This window comes from Dendropsophus ebraccatus, chromosome 2, assembly GCF_027789765.1.
Source record: "Dendropsophus ebraccatus isolate aDenEbr1 chromosome 2, aDenEbr1.pat, whole genome shotgun sequence".
Classification (NCBI taxonomy): Eukaryota; Metazoa; Chordata; class Amphibia; order Anura; family Hylidae; genus Dendropsophus; species Dendropsophus ebraccatus.
Window position 1 is genome coordinate 178750050 of NC_091455.1, and position 10181 is coordinate 178760230.

Below are 10181 nucleotides of genomic sequence, written 5' to 3' on the forward strand. Positions count from 1 at the left end.
TGTGCAAGTAGCAGAATATTAGTGTGACGCTTGTGTTCACATGCAGATCTGTTTCTACTCCGGTTTCACATGCACGTAATAATACAGCCCCTATGAGTCAGAAAAGGGAAGTCTAGAACAGTGGATATCAATAGAACATTGTCCATTTTACATGTAATGTCAGGAAATCACAAAATTATAACCTAAACACGATAACACAATGTGGGACATTTACTAAGGAGTCTAATGTGTGCAACTATTCTAATGGGGATTGGTGTGTATTTTGTTCCAATATCTTGTGACTGATTTAGTAACATGTAGCATTGCCAAAGTGAATGTATCTAAGTAAAAAGTCGCAAAAAAGTTGCACAAAAAGTTGCAAATATGAAAAAATTGCGCAGTTATATTCACCTGGTACTGACCAGACGTAAGCCTGCCCCTGTTTGTGCGACTTTTTAATAAGTCACAAATGATAAATTGGGCGCTAATCCCGGATTATACAAACTTTCGGGTGAATACTCAAAACAGGCAGATTAAAAAAAAGTTGCATCTAAAAAATATTCGCCTGTCGAATACTGGTTCATAAATAGAACTTAGACCAAAAATTTGTGAAAAATCCAATTCAGCGAAAAATAGGCGCAAAGCCCTTTATAATTTTCCCCCAATGTGTAAAAATCTACTTATATGCACATAAGAGCAACAGAGCAACTCTTGCTTGTTTCTCTGCAATTTTACTGGACTTGGATAATTGTGGCTATGCAATGCCTATGTTCTTACAATGATGAAGATTTATCAATAAAAGTACTTCCATTGGGATGGTGCTTAGCTTTTTAGCACTACTTTACCAAGCACAAACAATAGAAAGCAGTGACAGTGAGTAAGGTCTGGTACAAATTGGTGTATAGAGTAATATGCATCATATTCTTGACCAGAAGACTGCCATTTTGGTGAATACAGAGTATTCTACCCTGGTACCTTTAATATAATATAATATAATACTAAGTAATCCTGAGCAGTGGCGTAGCTACCATACAGGCAGGCCAGGAAGCTGCTATGGGGCCCGTGAGGGAGGGGGGCCCAGGGATGCACAGGGAAGACAAGAGCTGTGTCCTTCTGCTTAACCCCTTATGTAGTGCAGTGTGTAAGTGACCCAGTGTTCACTTACACGCTGCAACGTAAAAAGGGGTTAATAAACAGAGGACAAGGAGATCTCTGCTTCACTGCTCTGATAACCCCTGGGCTGCTGCAATTATGTAGGAACATGTGTGGAGCTTTGTGCAGAGTTCTAGGATTATCAGGAGTATTGAAGCAGAGAAGAAGAAGAAAGAAGAAAAAGAAAAGTATTTTCCTTTTCATAACTAGTCTCTGTTTTCAGCTAAAAAAAAAAAAAAAAAAATACTTGTGTACAAAACTACTTGTGTTACCCTGGCTGTGTACTGTGATCTGGTCTTCATTTTACCAGCTGCTAACCTGATATTGAAATTACATGGGTTATAAGGCAGGAAGTAAAGAACAATGAAGTGCATATGGTTTGTTAGAGCAGAAGTGTACGTGTGTTTTCCTTGTGGTGGTTTGTGGGTGTGGCTTAATTTTTGCATGCCTTTATTAGGAACGTGACATATCTCCAACAAAAAAGTTTTAGCCAGACAAATTATATATTATACTGTATAGAAATACTTTTAGGGAAGTCGTCACATGTTACAGTGAGCATTGCACTATTTTTAATTTACAGTAGCAATTAAAATTATTCAGCCCAGCTGTAAATTATTTTTATTCGAACACTTACAAAATTTAAGCACTGTACAAAACATCAATCAAACAAGAACAGTATAAATAGCTTAAAACAACCAATATAACATATGCATTGGTGTGACTAGAGTCCTGTGGGTCAAAGTCCAGGGCAAATTTTGGACCTGCCCCTTTCCCCTATAGATATAAAACAATTTTTATGCATGAAATAATACTATATATGTAGATAAAGAGACACCAGGACCACCAACAAAGTGTGCACAATCCTTAGAGATCAGAAAAATGGTGTAGCAGGCTGAAGAAGCACTGAAGGTGCTACACTAACAGAAAAAAAGTCCTTCTGTCCAGTAACAGTTAGACTGGGGTTGTGGATCCTCCATACCACCGCTAGCAATGGCATAAGCCGCACCAGAAAGCAGAGTCCAAAGGGGCCGCTGATCCACACCAATGCTTATGGCAAGGCAGGATGGACTTGCTGCGGGAGATGACCCCCAGGTCTCTACCCTTGGCTTGGCTTGCTAGCAGCGGCGGATGAGGTGCAGCTGGAGATATGTACGCTAGGCAAGAACACAGCAGGACTCACGGGCGGCTGGAACCACAGGTGGCAGGAATCATGAGCAGGAATCACGTGCAGGAATCATGGGCAGGAATCACGTGCAGGAATCACAGGAGAGCTGGGAGAACACACTAGGAAGCATGTAGAGACTCCAACACTACTGTATGGTCAGGACAGGCTGGGATTTATAGGGAGGTGTTAGGAGCACATGACCAATTAGGGACGTACCGGGTCGGGGCACGTGAGAACGAGGGGCAGGAAGATCAGGTGCAGAGGCGGTCCAGAGCACAGGACGTTGCCGCGGCCCTAACAGGAACAGTGAAGCTAAAAAGCTTGTGTTTTTTACATAGGAGCTGCTGAGTGCCACCATTTTTCTCTTTTTTGCATATTACTGTTTACCTTTACATAATAGTCAGACAGTTAACAAATAACATCACCATACAAGGAGTAAATATTATCACATATACATATTGCCAATATACTGTTACTGATTAAATCTAGTATACCAAGACCAGTGTTACCAGTAACACCACTATACAGGTGACAAATATGACGTCATACCATTACCCCCAAACTGTTACTAATCAAATCCAGTATACTAAGACCAATATTACTAATACTACCAGTATACGAGGGACAAATACTACTACTGCATCGTGACCACATATTACTACCGCATAGTAATATTATTGGTCACTGGACACAAAACAATATTCTTACCATATAGCGGTAGATATTAGCTCTACATAGGCTCTGCAGACTATATAAGTGTTTAAATACAGCCATATTCAGTAACTTAAAGGTGATGTCTTCCAGTGAAGACATTACCTGTGATCCTGGCTTCCTCTAGGGCTTGTCTGAACTATCAAAGGCACACAAACGCAGACCATACACTGAGGTACAGAGAACCGTGCATGCCCCAAGTATGGTTTGCAGAGTGCTCATGCATTACTTCGTCACGAGATGCGGCTGAAATTGAAACCTAGTGGATGTCAATAAATGTTCAATCTGTAGAAAAAAAAAGTTAAATCAGACTGAGAAGCTGTCACATACTTTCATGGCACTGCAGCAATGGAGGCAGGCCGATAGTCCCTCACCTGCCCGGCCGGCTGGTACAGGCAGGAGCCCGGATGGTGCAGAAAAGCAGCCTATCAGCAGCCAGGAGCAGGAGCGCAGCTGTGCAGGAGCCCCGAGCCAATCACGAGCTGCCCCACGCTCCATGCAAATCAAGGGCGGAAGATTTAAAGGAGCAGCTGATGCTCCCTAGCTGCCGGTGATAGTGTTGGTTTTCCTTACTACTACAACCTACATCCGGTGTTCCTGTATCCTTTGTACCAGACCACTGCTAGTGTTTCCTGAACTCGTCTTGTATCCTGATTTTGTACCTCGCTCCTGACTGCTTGGCTTGTTATATGGTATCCCCTTTGGTTCTGATTTTGTACTGCATTCACCTCTTGGTTTTGACCCCTGGCTTGAATTGGACTTTGATTCTGGTTCTGAAGTCATGGTGTAGGCCAAATGGAGAAGATGGCAAAAAAAAACATCAGAGAAGATGTCACCTGTGAGACTCTGGATTTACCTGCACTGTAAACGGTCTACAGAGAACCAGTGTAATGCTGGTATACAATATAGTCAGTTTATGGGGGAGTACTTATAGTGCTTTTTATTCAGTAAAGCATGGCGTGGCTGGTGTGGCTTTTATCATTTGGTCACAATGTGGTGGTAATATATAGTAATGGTGTGCCAGTGTTTGCCTCTTGTATACAGGTAATATAGATAAGATTGGCCTTTATATACTGCTTTTAGCTCACTAACAGATATAATATTTGCTCCTTGTCTATTGACATATAGAATAACCTCTGATTCTCCTGAACAAAATGTATAGAGGTTATGGGATCTACGTTCAACTACAGGAAAGAAGGGTAGTTTGTTATTAAATATATTTTCATAATGGTTGCTGTATTTATATTTATATAGAGAGTATATATTGAATAAATATTGAGATCTTTATAGACACCAGCTTATACAATGTTAATTTAAATCCTAAATTAATTTATTTCTGAATTCATGAACAAGCGATAGTCAACCACTGTCAAATTGTAGAATCAAAAAATAAAACGAGTGAAAAGTGAGAACCATTGTAGAATCCAGCTGTGACAAGCAATGATAACCAGCATTGACTGTCAGTCTTTCCCCATGTAATTATGTGCAGAACAACTAGCGTGTTTCTGCAGAGTTAGCAGTTCTAAATTACTGGTATCAGATATACAGGTCCCCAATGAAAATAAATATTAAAAAACTGCAATTCATTATGTTCTTTTGCAGATTATTGTCAATCATTAATTGTTTGTGTCAATGTGAATTATTGTTTGCCCACTGTATAGGCTTGCAGATGATTAGCTGTATGTTTCTATAAGTGCTTACATTGGAAAAACTCCTCTAAGGCGAATTCTAAGTATCTCATTCAGGAAATAATTATACAATTTAAAATAGAAGAAGTAAAATATTTATAGATATTTATATATAGATAGTGCAGAAACTGCTGGGACGGAGACATTTAGGAAAAAATAAACATTTAGACATCATACTAAATCATGTCTCTAAAGAGCAGGTGAGCTGTAATATATATATATATATATATATATATATATATATATATATAATATTACATTATTGCTATATACAGGGCCGTTGTCAGCATCCTAGGGTAGGAGTGGCAGTTCGACTACAAATTGCTGGGTCTGGCCTTTATAAATGTATTACGTTATCTGAGTGAAACACCATTGATTTCTAGACCAAACAATCACTCAAACCTGCAGTCATAGGAGGCTGTTTTCCTCCCCTAATCTTCAGTGTTTCAGGATGGGGAGGAAGAGAAGAGTATGGAAATTGCTGATAGAGTAGGCAGGAGCCATGTGAGTATGGGTGCTTTTTTGGTTTTAATTGAACAGTACCAAGGCAAGGTGGTGAATACGTGGAGGGGAATTACCTACAGGGGCACATCTACATGGGGGATAACCCCTGAAGGAAGTCCTCCTGGTAGTAACCCTCTCAGTAGGTAGTATGTGTACATGGAGCATACTACCTACTTGGGGGGCTAACAACCGGGGCAGCCTACTTGCACAGGGAGGCCTTACTAATGTATGGGGAACAGATGGGCTTAACGACTACATGGGTGCACAGAGGGACCTAATTGCTATATGATGACAAAGATGGGTCTAATACTATTTTGGGGCACAGAAAGTTCTAACTACTATATATGGAGACACCAAGGAAGCCTTAATACTATATAGGAGCACCAAGAGGACCTAGCTACAATATGGAGTAACTGAGGGGACCCAACTACTATATGTAATGGAGCTAGGAAGATTCTGCAGAGAAAAGTTATGGCTTGGGCCCAATGGAAAATATGTAAACTGAACGACTCTGAACAGAGATGTCCCCTATGAGTCACTGGATCATTTCTAAGGCTGTGTAGAAATGGTATCTATGGTCATGATGTGGTGGATATTTGTCCCTTGTATACTGGAATTATTGGTAAAACTGGTGTTAGTATACAGAGTTTGCCAGCAAATAACTCTACAATAGCAGCACAGTGGATGGAATTTCATTAAAGGAAAAGGGGGGAGGGAGAGGGGTAACCGGGATAGTTAGCTTATTAACATACATTACAAAGTCATATAACTTTGTAATGTGTGTTAAGTAAGCATAAAATAAAAAAAAAATGGAATAACCCTTTAAATCCAACATGATGTGACCATACCATTACACTGCAGGCTTTATACCCCAGCATGCCAGATATTCTTAAAGGGTTCACATTTCAATGCAAATGTTGAAAGTTGCAGGAGACCTGGTATGCATGTGCCTAGAAATTACATTTAGTGTCAGTAGTCTCTGCTGTTTTACAGCCACTGCTTGAGTTGCACTGCAAAGGAGTCAACCCTGGCTATATGTCAAAAGGTCTTTTGGAAACAAAGAACTTTGAAGGTTGCCCTTGTCAGAGTGTACATATCATTTATCATGTCACTGTCTATGTAAAAAATTTGAAATATTCCAGTTTTGACAAGGGCCACCAAGTACTTACAATGGTCACTTTCTCAGTTATGTTCTTTTAAGCTGATGGAGGGGAAGCAATCATCTCATTTTCATCAGAGCATTGACTCACAATGAAAGGTAATACCTATGTTATGTTATTAAAAAAAAAAGTTTTTCCAGTTTTCTTGTGTTCAAAAGATGCAAATTTTGTACAAACTTTTCCCCCTTTGCATGCCCATGCCACTTTTTTAAAAAAATGTGCCAGACTTAGTAGAATTAGCATAAATTTTAGGGAAAATCCCAGAAAGCTCATACATTTCTATTTGTGACACACATACAGTATGTCCACTGATGCTACAAAATTTATTGAGGTGGGAGGCACAAATTTGTTACATATTAAGGTAACCATATACTTTACAACAGGTGAAAAAACTAACTCTACTAACCTCACAATACATGTGAACATTCAATGTGACTGAACGTTCATTTATTCTCTATGGAGGTGGAATGTGTAAGCAGCAGCCTCGGGCTCTGATGGCTGCTTTATCTATCCTTCCCTTGTTGCCCAATACAATTTGCCTGGTACCCCCCTGGCAAAGTCCCTCTCCATCTCTTCTGTGAATGGTAAAGTTCTCTCCTGCATCATCTGGCACTGCACACAGTCTCTAGGCATGCAGGTGGGAGTCTTACATCAAGAGAACATTTCTTTTCTTGTACTACTCCCTGGCTCCACACTTAGACAGACACCATACTTCTGGCTCTGCCTTTGCTGAGGAAACATGGACCTACTCTCAACTGGAATACCAGAGAGATGACATGCGGTGGACAGCAATGCCATGGATCCTATCTTCTGCTTGGATCCTCTACTCTCCAGTTAATCAGTCATGTGCCTCCAGCTCTGCCTGTCAGGACTTTGCGGAAGTTTAAAAAAAAAAAAAGCAGACTTAATGCCTGGTACTAAGATTACAATCTAGAACCCCTATTCTCATCTCTGAGCCCTTCTATCAGATCCGTGGCACCAAGATATTCTCTAAACGGTTTCTTCGGGGTGCTTATAACCTCGTCCGTATTCGTGAGGGGGATGAATGAAAAACTGCCTTCAAGAACCAGGACAGACACTCAGAATATCTGGTGATGCCCTTTGGGCTTCGTAATGCCCGAGTGGATTTCAAGGAGTTCATCAAAGATATATTTTGGGACATGTTGTACAAGTGCATCTTCGTTTATCTGGATGACATCTTATTTTTCTCCCTCACAATCTCAACTCTCATCGTAACCACTGGCATGCATTTGCTCATCTACGTGAGAACCATCTTTATGTCAAGCTGGAGAAACGCCTCTTTAAGCGATTAGTCCTGTCATTCCTGGGTTACATCATCTCAGCCCAAGGTCTACAGAGAGGCCCAGACAAGCAGTCGGCAGTCCTAAATAGCCTGTCGGTCTTTAAGCCATGCAATGTTTCATTCGTTTTGCTAATTACTACCACCCATTTTTTCCACATTTCTCCTCTCTGGTGACATATTAAGAGTTTCCACCAAAAGCCTGATGTGGAGTATTCTGCTCAGTTTTGGAACCCAATTCATAGAAAGGATGTTCTAGAGCTGGGAAAGGTACAAAGGCGGGCAACTAAACTAATAAGGGGAATGGAGCATCTTAACTATGAGGATAAATTAAAAGAATTAAATTTGTTTAGTCTTAAGAAGAGACATATAAGGGGAGATATGATTAACTAATTTAAATATATAAATGGCCTGTACAAGAAATATGGAATGAAAATGTTTCAGGTAAAACCCCCTCAAAAGACAGGGGTGCTCTGCCTCCGCCTGGCTAAAAGAGGTTCAGTCTCTGGAGGCAACAAGTCTACCACGAGAACAGTGAATCTGTGAAACAGTCTACCCCAGGACCTGATTACAGCAAAAACAGTGGAGGGCTTTAAAACAGACCCAGACAAGTCCTCAGAACAAAATAACATTAATGCATCCATCCCTTCTTGTATATCCCCCTTCCCTGTATCCATCCCCTTATTGGTTGAACTTCATGGCCATGTATCTTTTTTCAACCATACTAGCTATGTAACTATGTAATGTTTTCACCAACTCCGTTCCAAGAAAAGGAGGGACTTTACGGGAGGGGTACTGTAACAGCATACGGTCGTGTCCGATATCCTGTGCCTGCTGCGGGTCGCACTGCACTTGAGGCATCTGTTCGCTCTCCTGCTCTTTGTTAGTGTACTTGTCCTCTGGCATCTTCTCACCTGTGCTGAGCAGGCTTCCTGTGGGATTGGGCTCCCTCTAGTGGCCTATTGACCTGCAGCACACAAGTTCTAGTTCTAGGTGCTGATCACCTAGACAGGTGAAAGAATTCATAGCAATCACCTTTAGACCTCTGTGCTCAGCTGTTGGTGTTGTTCCAGTCAGCAACCATGTCTGTGCTTCCTGACTTTCTGACATTCCCCTCGCTTCCTTGCGGCATTTTTCCCATTTAAAGCTTGTTCCATCCCTGATTCTCTGCTCTGGTTCAGTCTGGTCAACGTCATCTCATAGAAAATTGAAGTTTGTCGACAGTTGTGGTTCATCTAGTCCCAGGCTCCAGTACTTCTTCACCGGGGAAGTTGTTGATCACCGGGGACCTTCTCTGAGGGTAGTGACCTAGAAACTTCCTGCAGCATGGCAGGCTCTGTTAAAAACCAGGGACTCCTTAGACTCCACTTCTTGGAGAGGGTATGTCAGCACTCCTGGGTGATCCAGGGGATCCACCTCCTCGTGCCTCGACCATCAGTTACATACATCTATGTTGTTGTTACACTTACTGGAATTCTTTATGGTGTTGTGTTGTACTGTTATTGCAATGGATTTGGGGATTTTGGACCTAATGATTTTGACATATTAAAATGATGTTCAGGGCACAGTTGTTGTGTTCAACCCTAACTATTTGAAACCTGGTCCATCAGGAAGAATTAGTAATCCATGTTTACCTCCTTTGGCCCCTATGATCAACAAGTGCAAATGGAAAGAATAAATATTGAAATGTACACCAAATATTCATCCAAAAGCAACATTTCTGATTAAAAATGTAAAAATCTTGTTTCCATAGGGGGCAGTAAATGTTAACAAAACTGATTCCATCTGGCTGCATGTTGGCCACTCCAACACCTGCTTTAACAATAGGGTCTTTGTATTAAATGAAATATTCCAGAAAGGGTTTGTTACATAAAAAAAATACAGGCTCTGTTTGTCTCCAAGTGGCATTACACTGAAAATTAGGTGTGTTTTATGGTCTATGAGCCTGGAAATAATGAGTTATTCTATCTAGTAAAAGTTTGCTCAGAAGAAAAAAAAAAGTTTATATCTGAAATTTCATTGGGTTTCAGAAACATTAATTTCTAAAATGATCTCCTGCTACGTCTTATTTTTATCATGTTTGCTTCAAGGCTAATAGAACCAACAGGAAAATGTATATTAATAGCAGTCGGCATCAGCAGAAATAATGATGAATCAGTTGCACGAGCACCTTGAGAAATTATCTCTGCCAACAAAAATGAAGCACTTAGTTATCATGTTCCAGTAATCAGGAAGGAGTAAGGTAACACCTTGAGGCATAGGATTCTTAGCACCATCCTTTATCTCATATGTCCAGATATCTCAAGTTGTTCATGTTTTTCAATGTGAATACAGCAGGAAAGGTATTCAAAATACTGTGTTTTAGGTTTTAAAAAACAACACACAGCAAAACCGTCAATCCCATACACAATATGAAGACAGATTGCTGAGTATATTATGCCCATACAGTTACTATAAAAAAAAAAGTCTATACATAGACCAATATCCCCACATACAGTACCCATACAGTGGTAGACAGCAGC